The sequence below is a fragment of the Globicephala melas genome, chromosome 14 (genome assembly GCF_963455315.2).
Source record: "Globicephala melas chromosome 14, mGloMel1.2, whole genome shotgun sequence".
Taxonomy (NCBI): Eukaryota; Metazoa; Chordata; class Mammalia; order Artiodactyla; family Delphinidae; genus Globicephala; species Globicephala melas.
In genome coordinates this window covers 46,593,616-46,607,334 of record NC_083327.1, presented here as the reverse complement: position 1 = coordinate 46,607,334, position 13,719 = coordinate 46,593,616, and the positions used below count along the sequence as shown (strand labels likewise).

The window sequence follows — 13,719 nt, the reverse complement described above, 5'->3', positions numbered from 1 at the left end:
TATATCTGGAAAATGGTGCTACATACAAAGATGTACTAATACAGCCTTTGCCCTTAAGTAGTTTTTAGTCTAAAGAGAGAAGTGTGGGGGGAAGGTGGGGAGAGGTGTGATGTGGATATTTCCTGTTGAAAAAACAGGGACTTTTCATTTAAGCTGGTCCTTGGGAATTGAGGTTGGATATAAAGGAAAAACCTTGAATTTAGGAAACTATGTGTAAAAAGAACATTGAGACCACAAGCTCCGCTAGGGTGGATGGGTGAAAAGTAAGGAGAATTAAAAGTGGAAAGTCAGCCCGTGGATCAACCAGGACATGGAAAATTCCCGTTTTTGAGCAGGAATTCCTATGCGGTCTAAGCCAGTTGGATCTACCTAATTATCATACACCTGCCAACGATACAGGTGAGCCTCAGAGGGCAGCTGGTGCTTAAGGCACTTAAGATGCCCTCTTGCTTGTTCTTGGTCCCTTTTTATTGTGTCTGTGACTCTGAATACTTGTGCTGTGACATGTTATCTACATCTCCACTTCCGTTTCCTTCAAATTCGGCATCTCTGTGACTCTCCCTGAGAGGGAGACAGCGGCTCTCTCCTTCAGCTTTTGGGTGACCTCTGACTTCTGCTCCCAACGCCCTCTGCAGCCTCAGCCCCAGGAGAAAGCCAACACTGCTATCTGTTTTGACCGCACCCACCCCAAGATATCCAATCACAACTGGGTTTTAAGGAGATTACATAAGTGAAAAGTGTGAGTCTGGGTGTCAAAATCTGCATATTACAATTATACAATATATAGTTTCAGTGTTTACCAATTCTCCTTTTCAAAATGTTACCATGGTTAATGCATCCTGGCACCTTTTGTGGCTTTCTTGTATATTTAGGGCCCATGATTTTCTCACAAGCCATTAAGAGCTCAAATTAAGATGAACTTCCACGAATTCCTCCTAGACTACTCCAACCCACAAAGCGTACATCCTTCCCTGAAACCTGAGAGCTCTCAAACCGTAGTGCATGTTTTGGAGTCTTCAAACAGTGGGTAACATTTACTGAGCGTCCACTCTGTGCTAGTGTGTTGTATACAACGCCTTATTTTATCCTCGTTATGTACCTACAATGTTAGTAGTATTACAACCATTCACAAGTGAAGAAAATGAAACTCAGAGCTCAACTAACTTACCTAAGATATCTTAGCTAATAAACATTGATTCAAAGGCTGTCACTTTTCTACTAAATAGCAATAGCAGTCTCATTCTGTAGTAATTTTTCTGTCTTATAAGTCTAGACTGTAAATGGCTCTTGTTCTGAATTCATGTAACACCCAACACAGTGTTAGGTGTACTATGGGTGCCTAATTAACTATCTGTATACACGATATATAGTGTGACTGGAAAATCTCTACATAAGCGGAAAAAAACTAATACGATTACATTTCACTTTGATCTACAAACAGCTGGGTGGATTTGCATACAGCCAATATAATAAACTATGACTACCAGATGATGAAACAATAGAATCAGTCGATTCAATGAGAAAAAACAGCAAAGGGGTTCTAAGACATCACATGAATCAAAGACTGATCCTGTTTTGTAATATTTGTTCATTTGTTTTGGTTTTTAGATTCTACATGTAAATGAAAACACAGTATTTGTCCGTCTCTGTCTTATTTCACTTAGTATAATACCCTCCAGGTTCATCCATGTTGTTGCAAACAGCAAGATTTCATTGTTTTATGGCTAAGATTCCACTGTGTGTGTATATGTACCACATCTTCTTTATCCATTCATCTGTTGATGAACAGTTAGGTTGCTTCCATATCTTAGCTACTGTAAATAATGCTGCTATGAACACTGGGGTGCATGCATCTCTTTGAATTAGTGTTCTCACTTTCTTCACATATATACCCAGGAGTGGAATTGCTAGATTGTATGGTACTTCTACTTTTAGTCTTTTGAGGAACCTCCATTCTGTTTTCCATAGCGGCCGCACCAATTTACATTGCCACCAACAGTGCACGAGGGTTCCCTTTTCTCCGCATCCTTGTCAACGCTTGTTATTTCTTATCTTTTCAACGACAGTCATTCTGACAGGTGTGAGGTGATATCTCATTGCAGTTTGATCTGCATTTCCCTGATGATTAGTGATGTTGAGAATCTTTTCATGTGTCTGTTGGCCATCTGTATGTCTTCTTTGGAAAAATCCCTATCCAGGTGCTCTGCCCATTTTTCAACTGGATTATCTGTTGTTGTTGCTGTTGTTTTGTTTTGCTTTTGACATTGGGTTGTACATAACAGAAGCAGACTCACGGATATAGAGAACAAACTAGCTGCCAGAGGGGAGGGAGGTGAAGGGGATTAAGAGGTACACACTTCCAATTATAAAATAAATAAGTCATTGGGATGTAATGCACAGAACAGAGAATATAAGTCAATAGTATTATAATAACTTTGTATAGTGTATAATCTATAAAAATATCAAATCACTATGTTGTACACCTGAAACTAATATAATATTATAGGTCAACTATACTTCAGTTCAAAAAAAAAATGATTCTGTAAGATTTTCTCATCTCAGCTGCCTGCACTGAACCTGGTTTCATTCAGGAGAAATTGCATTTCTCCTGAGCATTAGCATAGCCTCACAGAAGATATGGTAGGTAGTGAAAAGGAGAAACACACTTTCTTATTTACAGACATATCCACCCCAGAAAATAATTACACAAATTTACTTTTAAAACGCCTTTATTGATTTTGCTGACTTGAAAATATTAAGCTTTTCCTTTACTCAGGGTAAAGGAGATATGCCTCCTCTGGGGGAAATTCAGGCTAAATAGAAATTATGACATCTCACCCCAGCTGACCTTGTAATTCATACACTACAGATCAATATTTAAAGGCCTGCTGCCCAGTGTCCAAAGCTCCCCCAAGAATGTCATACACACAGAAAGCTGGCACCTGGATAAGCTTCAAAGTCCCCACATGGGAACTGGGGTGAGCTCATCACATCGGGCTAAAAACCAGCCTTTGTTCACTGTGTCACATCTTGCCTTAGTAGGAGATGGCTTCCTCACAATCACGTCCATTCATGAGGGGAGAGCACTGGGGTCCACGCTGAACAACTCTTCATTGAGCTGCAGAAAACAAGGAAATAGCTGCCGTGTTTTCCCAGTGATGTTATTAATATTTAAGTGCTGTTCTCCAGGGGATTGGGGGGAACGCATAAGAGCCCAACTCTAAGAAGGCTCTGACCTATTTTCATGATTACTGCTGCACTAATGAACTAACTGCTCAAAGAGGGGAAAAAATTCACAACCATCCAAATTTCAAGTAACCACCAGAGAAGGTTAGTTTTGGCAAAAGATGTTGCTTGCAAAACTTCCAGCAACTACTGAGGATAACATAAAAGATTTTAGATCTTAGCAGAGCGCTTAATGGTTTGTAGTAGTAGCATTCGCTTCCATTTGGGCAGTTGAACATGTTGTTAATGAAGAAGGATGTTAAGTAATAACACCTGTAAAACAGCACAGGTCTCTGGATTGAGACCTCTTGCTGTATCTCCCCATTCTCACTGAATTACAGAAAGCAAATAAAAGTGAAGCATAATCTCATGTCAGGGAGATTAAGTGATTTGCCAGGAACCGCTTAGCAAGTTGGCAAATAAAAATAAGGACAGAAGCAGCAGGATCCTTCAATACCACAGAGTTCACACACCAAGCTTGGTGTCTCAGCCCAGGTTTCCCAATCTGGACTAAACTGGCAACAGTTTGCTAATCCTTCCTGTGCCTTCACCAGGAACTCTTATAGTCATGTATCCAAAGGGTCTTGTTCTTCCATTTGGTTTACTTTGTTTTCTTTCAGTCATTTATTGTCCCCACATACTGTCTCCTGTGAAAGCTCCAAGTTCAGAGGAAGATCAACGAAATGCCAGTTGCAAAGCTTATTAAAAAGCAAAAAGTATCACAAGTCTCATTAAATAAATCGGCACACGTTTCCGTTTTTCCTCTCCTTTTCTTTTGCCTCCTGCTTCTTCCTCTTCATCTTGGTCACTAATGTTACAAGTAATAGGATATCATTTTTGATAATACTGACATTAAAAAAAAGATGTTTTAATCCTTTCCTTCCGAATTTCTCTCCTTTTCTTAAAAGTCTATGCATGCCATTAACCGTGTTGTTAACAACGTTAAAAATATTATCTTTTTTTAAAGCATTATGATATGTATAAGGTTTTCATGCTGAAAATTCAAGTACTTTTTTATGCTCTTTCTGATGGACCTATAAGAAGCAGGGGCAAATAAAGATGTCTGATATCTCTTGTCCCTCCACCCAGTGCTTTTGCCTCTATAAAGAGTTTCTCAACCACAGCACTACTGACATTTTGGGCCAGATAATTCTGTGTTGTACAGGCCGTCCTGTGCATTGTAGGACGTTTTGTATCATCCCTGGCTACTACCCACTAGGTGCCAACAGCAACCCCTACCCCCCAGGTTGTAACAACCAAAAATGTCACCAGTGCCTCATGCCCCTGGGGGGCGGAATCAACCTCAGTGGAGAAGCACTTGTCTAGATGATACTGCCTGGTTGTCTGTGTGTTTGTATGAGTTGGAGACGGAAGGAGGTTATTTTGAGTTTTGTGCGTGTCACAGATATGGATGTATGAAGCTGGAGATCGGTAAGGTGAGAGATTATATTTTTAATAATGTCTACTCACCTCACATTGGTCTTGAGAGAATTGCTGTGAACACCACAAGATTGGTTACAGAATTTTGAGTTTCTTGGAGGAAAAATAAAATAATAAAAGCACTGAGGAGTAACATAGGTTCTACCCAAGTCCATCTTATGAGTGGACTGAGTCTAACAGAACCATATGCATCCTCTACCTTTTGTATGTGTTAATAAGCCAACATTTTTTGGCATCTACTTATTGATATGGCCTAATAAAATGGTGAAAAAAAACTGAGAATGAGTACATTCTTGAAATATCATAAACCACTTTTATTTTCCTTTATCTTTATCACAAGGCTGTATTCGTCAGCTCTGGAAATATATTCAAGAACATTTTGTAAACACCTAATTAATCCTTGCAGTACATTAACATTGAAGGAATCAGTGTCATCTCTTACTGAGGAGGCAGATGTGAAAACAAGTGGCATTACTGTTCTGAAACGATACAAACTAATAAGAGGCTCTTGAATAGATTTGTGTCAAGACATCAGTAAATCCTGGATTCATATTTAGGTATGGCATGTCAGACTCTGGAATTTTAGCACACTGAATACTAAACTTCCTCTATGTGCTATCAAAATTAAATTTAGTTAGGGAGGATTTTTTTTAGTCAATTCCCACCTTTAAAACTGTATCTTTTTTTTTTTTTTTTTTTTTGCGGTACGCGGGCCTCTCACTGTTGCGGCCTCTCCCGTTGCGGAGCACAGACTCCGGACGCGCAGGCTCAGCGGCCATGGCTCACGGGCCCAGCCACTCCGCGGCATGTGGGATCTTCCCGGACCGGGGCACGAACCCGTGTCCCCTGCATCGGCAGGCGGACTCTCAACCACTGCGCCACCAGGCAAGCCCTGTATCTTATTTTTAAAAGAATCTCAAGTGACAATGTAAGCATCACATACGCATGTGGTTTCTCTCTTCAGGGGTCAACTGTAAAACAGGCAGTCAATAAATTTCCAGGTGATAAACTTTCCTAGTATATGCAAATTTCCTTCTAAGTAAAACAGCAAAATTCCTTTGTCTGGAAGCCAGATGCCTGAGACTAGGAAGATTTACTCTTATGGAGGCATAGGAGGAATATAAATCTAAGAGAAAATACGGTTGGAGAGATTTGGACAAAAAAATCTTTAAAGAAAATGAGAATACAATTTATACTGAGAAACTGAGGTTGTCATTTTGGAAGTAGTTTTACTGAATGAATAATTATAAGCACACAAGAATATAGCAACAAAGGACCAAAGAGTAGAGGGTGTTAAAGTATTTTATGGAGCTGTAGTCAAAAGATGATTGGACTTGGAAGATTCAAATCACTGTCTCACCTGTAATTAGCTCTGTGACCCTGGGCAAAATTGCCAATTGCATTCGTGTGGGGCACAGAAACGGGAAGAAGAGCAGACAAGTTATTCTGAGTTTCTTCATGCCTATTTTATTTTTTCAAAACAGTTCCACTTAGTTTTCTTTAGATTTAAACAGAGGGAGATGTGCGACAAGGCTGGACCAGTCGGCACTCTGGAATTTCATTACTAACGCAACTCTGCCCATAGCCTGACCTCAGGTATCTTCTATTCCTTGATGTGCTATCATTTCACTGTCCGTAAAATAAACATAAGGTCTAATTTTAGAAAATAAAAGAACAAAATGATCTTTAGGATCTCTTCAGCCTGTCTAATCCCTCAATCCCCTACCCTTGAGGGCAGGAGCCAGTCTGTCCTGTTCTCTGTTGTATTCTGAGCATGAGCACAGTGCCTGGAACACAACAGGCACTCAGAAAATATTCGTAGAATAAACGAGTAATTCTATGCTTCAGATCCAACACGATATATCTTTCTCTTGATTCGTTAGTTGGTAAGTGACTATACCTATAAGAAATGATAAATGGCACTCCAGGGCAGCACATAAGAGGCATGACAGCACATATTCTTAAGGGCTATCAGTATTTTAAGTTTTCCAATGTGCCATGTTCAACAGTTATCATAGTGCCATCTGAAATTCTTCATACAGGTCTTTGGCTCCTACTAACAGAAATGAAAACATGAGCAGAAGAGCCAGATTCTGAGGAAAAGTAGAAAGAAACCAACTCCAGAGAGAATTTGGACAGTGGAAGCAAAATATTAAAGATTGTTATTCCTTGCAGCAATGGGCAGACTTTTTAAACTTAGGCTGTTACCATCCATAGTTGTTACTGGCCATCTGCTTAGGTCTAATCTGGTCCATCACTAGCATTAAATACGTTTAAATTCTGCTCCTCTTAAGTAAATTCCAGAAAAGGTTCTCTTATCCTTTTCTGAATTGTGAGCTAAATTTTTATCCTTGCACTATTTCAGCAAGAACGTTAAAATGCTCCCGTATGGTCGAGGTGGTGGCCCATCTAGCCCAACCTCCTGTGAACGCCAAGTAAGGATAACAGTCACACCCTCTACCACGTGTAGTGAACCACTTCATGGTCCAGCCTCTGCTTTGTTTTTACATATCTAACTTGTAACCAAATTAAATATTGACCCTAACGTATCAATGTCATGCATGGGTGTTGCAGGCAAAATATTAAAACACCACCCAAATACCAGCTCCCTAGCATGTACACCCTGTATAATCCTCTTCCCACGAGTGCAGGTAACTATGATGCGACAGTCGCTCCCTTACTAGGTTAAGGTTATGTGTCTGTTGTAGCAGAACAGAAGGGATTAGAAGTCAGAGAGATGCACTCCAGCTGTCTTAGAAGAAAGCAAATACCCGTGCTGTGAAAAGGCCTATGGAGACCATAGGAACTGGAGTCTGCCTCTAGCTGCTGCAAGTGGCCCCTGGTCAGCAGCTATCAATAAACAAGGACATCAATCCTGTCCTGCTAGGACTGAATTCTCCAATATACACTGAGAAAAGGACTCTGTAGATGAGAACTGCAGCCTGACCTAGTGAAACCTTGAGCAGAGGACCCAGTGAACCCATACCTGGACTCCTGACCCACAGAAATGTGAGCTAACAGACAGGTGCTGTTCGTGGGTCATGTGCTATATACCAAGAGCAATCTAATACAATGGGCAAAGAATCCTGAGCACGTTATAAAGTCATGAGAATGGGTGGAGTGATGGGGGAGTTAAATTCACTGTACATTATGAGAGAGGATGGGCTCCAGTTTACAATGGTTGAAGTGGCCTTTAATGCGAGCCATCCAGTAACGGACGGTGCTACCCTAACGTCACTATAACCATGGGGGTCATAGCTGGGTGGCCAGCCTAGCACAAGGTCCAGCCCATAGTAGGTGGTCAATGAACATGTGTGGTTGAATTAATAAATGTTGAAGAAATAACTTTATTAATGAACAAAATGTCTGAAGAATTAAGAGAATAGTGAACATATCTCTTTGATGACTCAGTATATACTTCATAAATCTGCAGTGTCTTAAAGTTATTACCATTTTACCATACATGTAACAGAGTGGTTGAAGAGCCACTCATCTCAGGAGTTACTTCTGGGGATGAATTCAGAGGGGTGGGTATGGAAGAACATTTACTTTTTATTGTGTGTACTTCACATCCTTGGAAGTTTTTGCAATAAGTGTCGAATTTTTAATAATAAAAGATATACTTCAACAATAAAAAAGTTCTGGGGGCTTCCCTGGTGGTGCAGTGGTTGAGACTCTGCCTGCCAATGCGGGGGACACAGGTTCGAGCCCTGTCTGGGAAGATCCCACATGCTGCGGAGCAACTGGGCCCGTGAGCCACAACTACTGAGCCTGCGCGTCTGGAGCCTGTGCTCCGCAACAAGAGAGGCCGCGATAGTGAGAGGCCTGCGCACCGCGATGAAGAGTGGCCCCCACTTGCCACAGCTAGAGAAAGCCCTCGCACAGAAACGAAGACCCAACACAGCCAAAAATAAATTAATTAATTAATTAATTTTTTTAAAAAAGTTCTATCTAAGAGCACGCCTGGAATCAAACACTCTTTAAGATTTAAAATTGCAAGAAGCAAACCTTTTCGTTGTAACTCTCAACATTGGGCCAGACACTTATAGTGATGACGAGCCAGCCGCCCCGTCTAGATGGCGCACCCTTTCGTGGCCCTCTTTTACTATTGATACATGCTCTAGGGCTGCAGAGAAGCCATATCCTAAAAACAAACCACAAAAATGATAATAACACCTGGGGGCTTCCCTGTGGCCTGGCTCCTGCTCTGGCTCCGCTCCACAACCCGGCGTGTGGGCAGACACATGCACCAGGACCATGCTACAGGCAGGCCTCTGAACACCACAGGCTGTTCCACTCCTCCGTGCCTTTCCTCCCCTTCTCTGTCTCACTATCTTCTAGTCACACTTTACATCCATCATCTCTCTGTGTCACCTCCTCTGGAAATTCCTCTCACGCCCACCATCCTAATACAGATGACGCTTTTCTTGCCGTGCGCTGACCCCATGAATAAACACCTCTGTCCTGACGTCCATCAAGTTGCTTAATTGTCCCATGTGTGTCTGTTTCACCACCCTAGACTGTAAGCTCCCAGTGAGCAAGGGCTGTATCTTATTTGATTCCGTATGCCCAGCAACTAGAACTAGCAGACACTCGTATTTGTTGAATGAGTTTCGAATTGAGTTTCCTTGAATGTCAGGTGATGGGAGGACAGAGCTAGTACAACTAGAACTTTGTTTTCCAAATGAATGGTTAGCATATTTTATAAGGATTTACGTTTCAGACAATAAGCAAAATACCCACAATTTGATAAGTACCTTCAACTAAAACTCTCTGTGATAAAATAGAAACTCTGGATGCTAGATAGAACCCCAAAAGTTTCTGCTGATATTATCTCCACAAGAACATCTAGAAGGATTACTCAATTTCATGATTTGAAATGAACGACAATAAAAACCTCAAAAGAGTACTCTCTAGACACCTGTGCAAGCACCATCTTTCAAGAAGAAATAAATGCTTTGCAAAACTAAAATGAATTAAAGGTGACCCGGTGCACATTTATCCAGACTGCTTACTGTATTTGCAAACTACAAAGATTTGCAAACTACAAAGACTTGCATACAAAGACAGCTTAATAATAATATAATATTATTATTATATTATTATAATAATAATATATTATTATAATAATAGTAATAATGATAATAACTTTACTTTCAGAGGCATTCTTCATCTGAGCCTCACACCATCCCTGTGAGGTGGCCAAGACATCACCCTCCCCATTTTATGAATGAAGATGCTGAGGCTGAACAAGTCCTGAGCCTCTCCTCCTACCACAGCTCCCATATGGGAGCAGTGACTTTGCTCTTCTCACTTCTGTCTGCCAGGCAGGGCAGATCCAGGTTCTGTGGCATCTGAAGCTTTATACAACTTGGAATGCCTTCTTTAAGGAAAAGAATGCAAAATCATTACTATAAAGTTAGGTGTGAATAGTAACGTTAGGGTTTTACATGTCTGAATTCATTTAACCTTCATAGTAACACCGTGTAATAGGCCCTATGATTATCTCCATTTTACAGATGAGAAAACTGAGTTATGATTTAGGTTTTCTCTCTCTGATTCTCTCTCAACATCTGGACAGTATGCCCTTAGCTTATATCCAGAATAAAGGGGCCTACAAGTGCCAGGACCTCTAACCAGAGCAGCACTGCATGAAGCACAACCCGCCTGGCTCCGCCAGCTTCCTGGATGAGACCCATCCAGAGACCACAGGCTCTAGGAGGTTGCCCAGAGCCTGTGGTCAGCCCAAAAGCACCCAAAACCTCCTGTACCTGGGCCACTGCATTCCATGATGTTATCATGATGACTATCGAGTTTACTATGTCTATAGTGATAGAATCTCAGAAATAATCCTCTTTTCATTATTCTTTGGGTTTTTCATTGTTCTGGGTTTGCGGGAAGAGGTATCTTAACCTCTTCAGACAGGCCTAAGTCTACACACACACAGGGACTCAGTTATCCCACAGCAAAGGAAATGCTGATGTGGCAGAGCCTTGAAAGATCATCCTAAACTATTTTACACTGAGTTTCAACTGAGAGAACTTAACCTCTCTGGATGTATTTAAGACAGTCTCATTGCAGGTCACACGTGGTTCTGTGTCCTTCTAAATGAATTAGTGTGCTGTATGTATGCTGGTTGATTTACTGGAAAGGATCTAGATATTGTATGCAGAGGTGTCAGCATTGTGTAAGCCTGGCTTCAGAGCCATGGGGAAGTGTAAAGAGATGAAGCAATGTTGAGAAATCACAAACTGGAATAATAGAAAACGGATTTAATAATAGCATCTTTGAAGTTGTAGGAACGGCTGCCAAATCTTAAGTTCTCAAAAATAATTTTGAGTTTCTTCTTTCTGATGTCACTTTTTTCTTATCTCTTATGACTTTTCTTCCACACAGTTTTGAAATTCTCACGTCATGAAAAAGGTTATATTTTCACATATGTCTCTTACAGCAAATAGTCACCTGAGATAAGGTCTAATAAGATCTTGGAAAACTATTATTTAAACTGGAAAGAAAGAAATTCTTATATAGCACAACTGTGCAAGTTTTTGCATTTACACTAATCTAACACCCTTGCACTGTAAAAATTTCTGCTATAATCACTGCAGATTCAACACTGAAATGTTATCTTTGAAGTTTTCATTAAAAAATATAAACATGAAGTTTTCATATTCTTATCTTAAATGTGAGGATTTCAGAAAACAATCTTGTTGAACAGACAATTACATACACACTAAAAATATAAAGAAAAAAATGTGCATGATTTGTAGTCTTCGTATGGTGTTTGGATAGTCTTTGTATACTCTCTCAGCCATGGAGAATACTTGTTTCTCCAAAATGGGAAACGGCATTGATGAAATCCCCCACAGTGATGTTTTATTTCATTTAAAATTTATTTAATGGTAATTTGTCTCCTTCTGTGGAAAATAAAAAAATATGTACTCTCTTTTCTATACAATAAAATCTATCCAATCCATCAAGATGTCCAAATAAAATGTATTTGGCCATTTCTAAAACAGAACTTAAATATGTTTCCTTTGGTGTATGTGAAAAATGTAAATTCATCGTCCATCTATTGTTTCATTCATTCAATAAATATTTATTTAGCACTAACCATGCGTCAGGTCCTAGGTGCTCAGTGTACAAGACGACTTGCCTTCACAGAACTTAAATTTGAGTGGAATTCTCAAAGGCCTTCACTGTACTTAGCAAAACATTTGGATATATCTGCCCAATTTTCCTTCCTAATGGGAAAATACATTTGGAATTTTTCCTAAACTTTAGAATAAATATCAGTGGTAGAAAATGGCAGAACCAAGATTTTTATTTAATGAAAGAGAAAATACATATTAAAGCTATTCTTTAGTAGTAGTAAAAGTAATTACCTTGCAAAATAGTAAACTCTGTGACACTGTTAGTATTCCAGTAGTGAGAAAAAAACTCAAGCTGGATGAGGCTGGAGGGTCATAAAATTGCACAACAGATGCCTATATTAGGTGAGACGTCAGGACAGATGACCCCTAAGATGTATTCTAATACAGCGTCCTGATGTTATCAAATTTGACTTACAGACTAGAATATCTACTGAAATGCCAAATATACCAATGACGAGCCCTTGGTATTCATTTCTTAATAAAGTTTTAAGTTGTATTAATTGGTCTGCCTGAAAATTGAAAGAAAACAAGGAATGTACATTTCTGGTGCAGAAATTATTCGAGGAGAGGCACATGTGCTCTCAACCGTCTTAGATTTTCAGAGAGCCTCAAACATTCTAATGAAGTTTAACTTTACCAAATTATTTAATGATGTCAATGGACAGGTATCCAGTCAGTCAACAATATTTTATACTACTTTTTTTTTTCCCACAGGTGAAACACAGTAGCTTTGGAGACAGAGTTCAAATTCCAATGCCAGTATTATTAGCTGCAAGTCTTTGAGCAGGTACCCTACCCTCTCTGAGCTTCAGTTTCCCCACCTATAAAATTGGGCTACGTAGTATGCATCTCACAGGTTTGTGGCAAGGATCTGAATAGTCAGAAAGAGCTCTTGTGAGGAGGTCCTTGAAAGCAGATGGAACCAAAACGGCTACACAAATATGTCAATATCCTAAACGCTGGAACCTTGAAAATGTTATGTCACATGGCAAAAAGTCTTCACAAATGGAATTAAGTTTAAGATTTTAAAATTGACAGATTATCCTGCATTATCCAAGTGGACCCAATCTAACCACATGATCCCTTAAGAGAAATTCCTCTGACCTGAGTCAGACAGAGACGTGGCAGAAGGGAAAGTCAGAGAGATTCAAAGTAAAAAGTTCCAAGAGATGTGCTGATATTGCTGGTTTGAAGATAAAGGAAGCAACATGACCAGGAATTCAGGTAGCCTTTGAGAGCTGGGAGAGGCTCCCAGCTGACAGCCAGAAAAGAAACAGGTATCTCAGTCCTGCAACCACAAGGAACCGAATTCTGCCAACAACCTGAATGAACTTAGAGCCTCCAGACAAGAGGTCAGGGCAGCTGACACCTTGATTCTGCCTCATGAGACTCAGTGCAGAGAAACTAGCTAAGTCCCTTTAGACTTCAGTTCCTACAAAACTGTGAGATAATACATTTGTGTTGCCTGAAGCCACTAAGTTTGTGGTATTTTGTTATGGCAGCAATAGAAAACTAGTTCACTTGCATTTGGACTCATCCTAGGACTGGGACTACCTACCTATTTATCACCATTATTTTAGCAAACATGGATCGAGGAATGCATTACAGGTAAACATAAAACACATACCAGTTAAGGTAACAAGAAAGGTATTTAAAGTTGAACAAAGTGAGGACAGCTGTCAAAAATGAGGCTGCCAAGATTTCTAGGTTTTTCTTCCGACTCTGATCTAAATTATAATTATGAACAAATGAAAGCTGAATTGTTCTCTGGAAAAATAATAAAGAAAAGTTCTCAGCAGATTAGTCCAAAGTCATTTGTTGCACTTGAATTAAGCTGAAGGATATAAAACGACTTCTTCCTCGTTCACTAATATATCCATATTACCTGGCACACAGTAGC

At 39.9% G+C, this 13,719-nt stretch overlaps 1 protein-coding gene across 2 annotated transcripts in view; it reads right to left on the bottom strand.

The window, feature by feature from the left end:
* The window catches only part of SLC35F1 (solute carrier family 35 member F1), a 485,769-nt gene that overhangs the window by 312,762 nt on the left and 159,288 nt on the right, over positions 1–13,719 (bottom strand). The window lies entirely within an intron of this gene.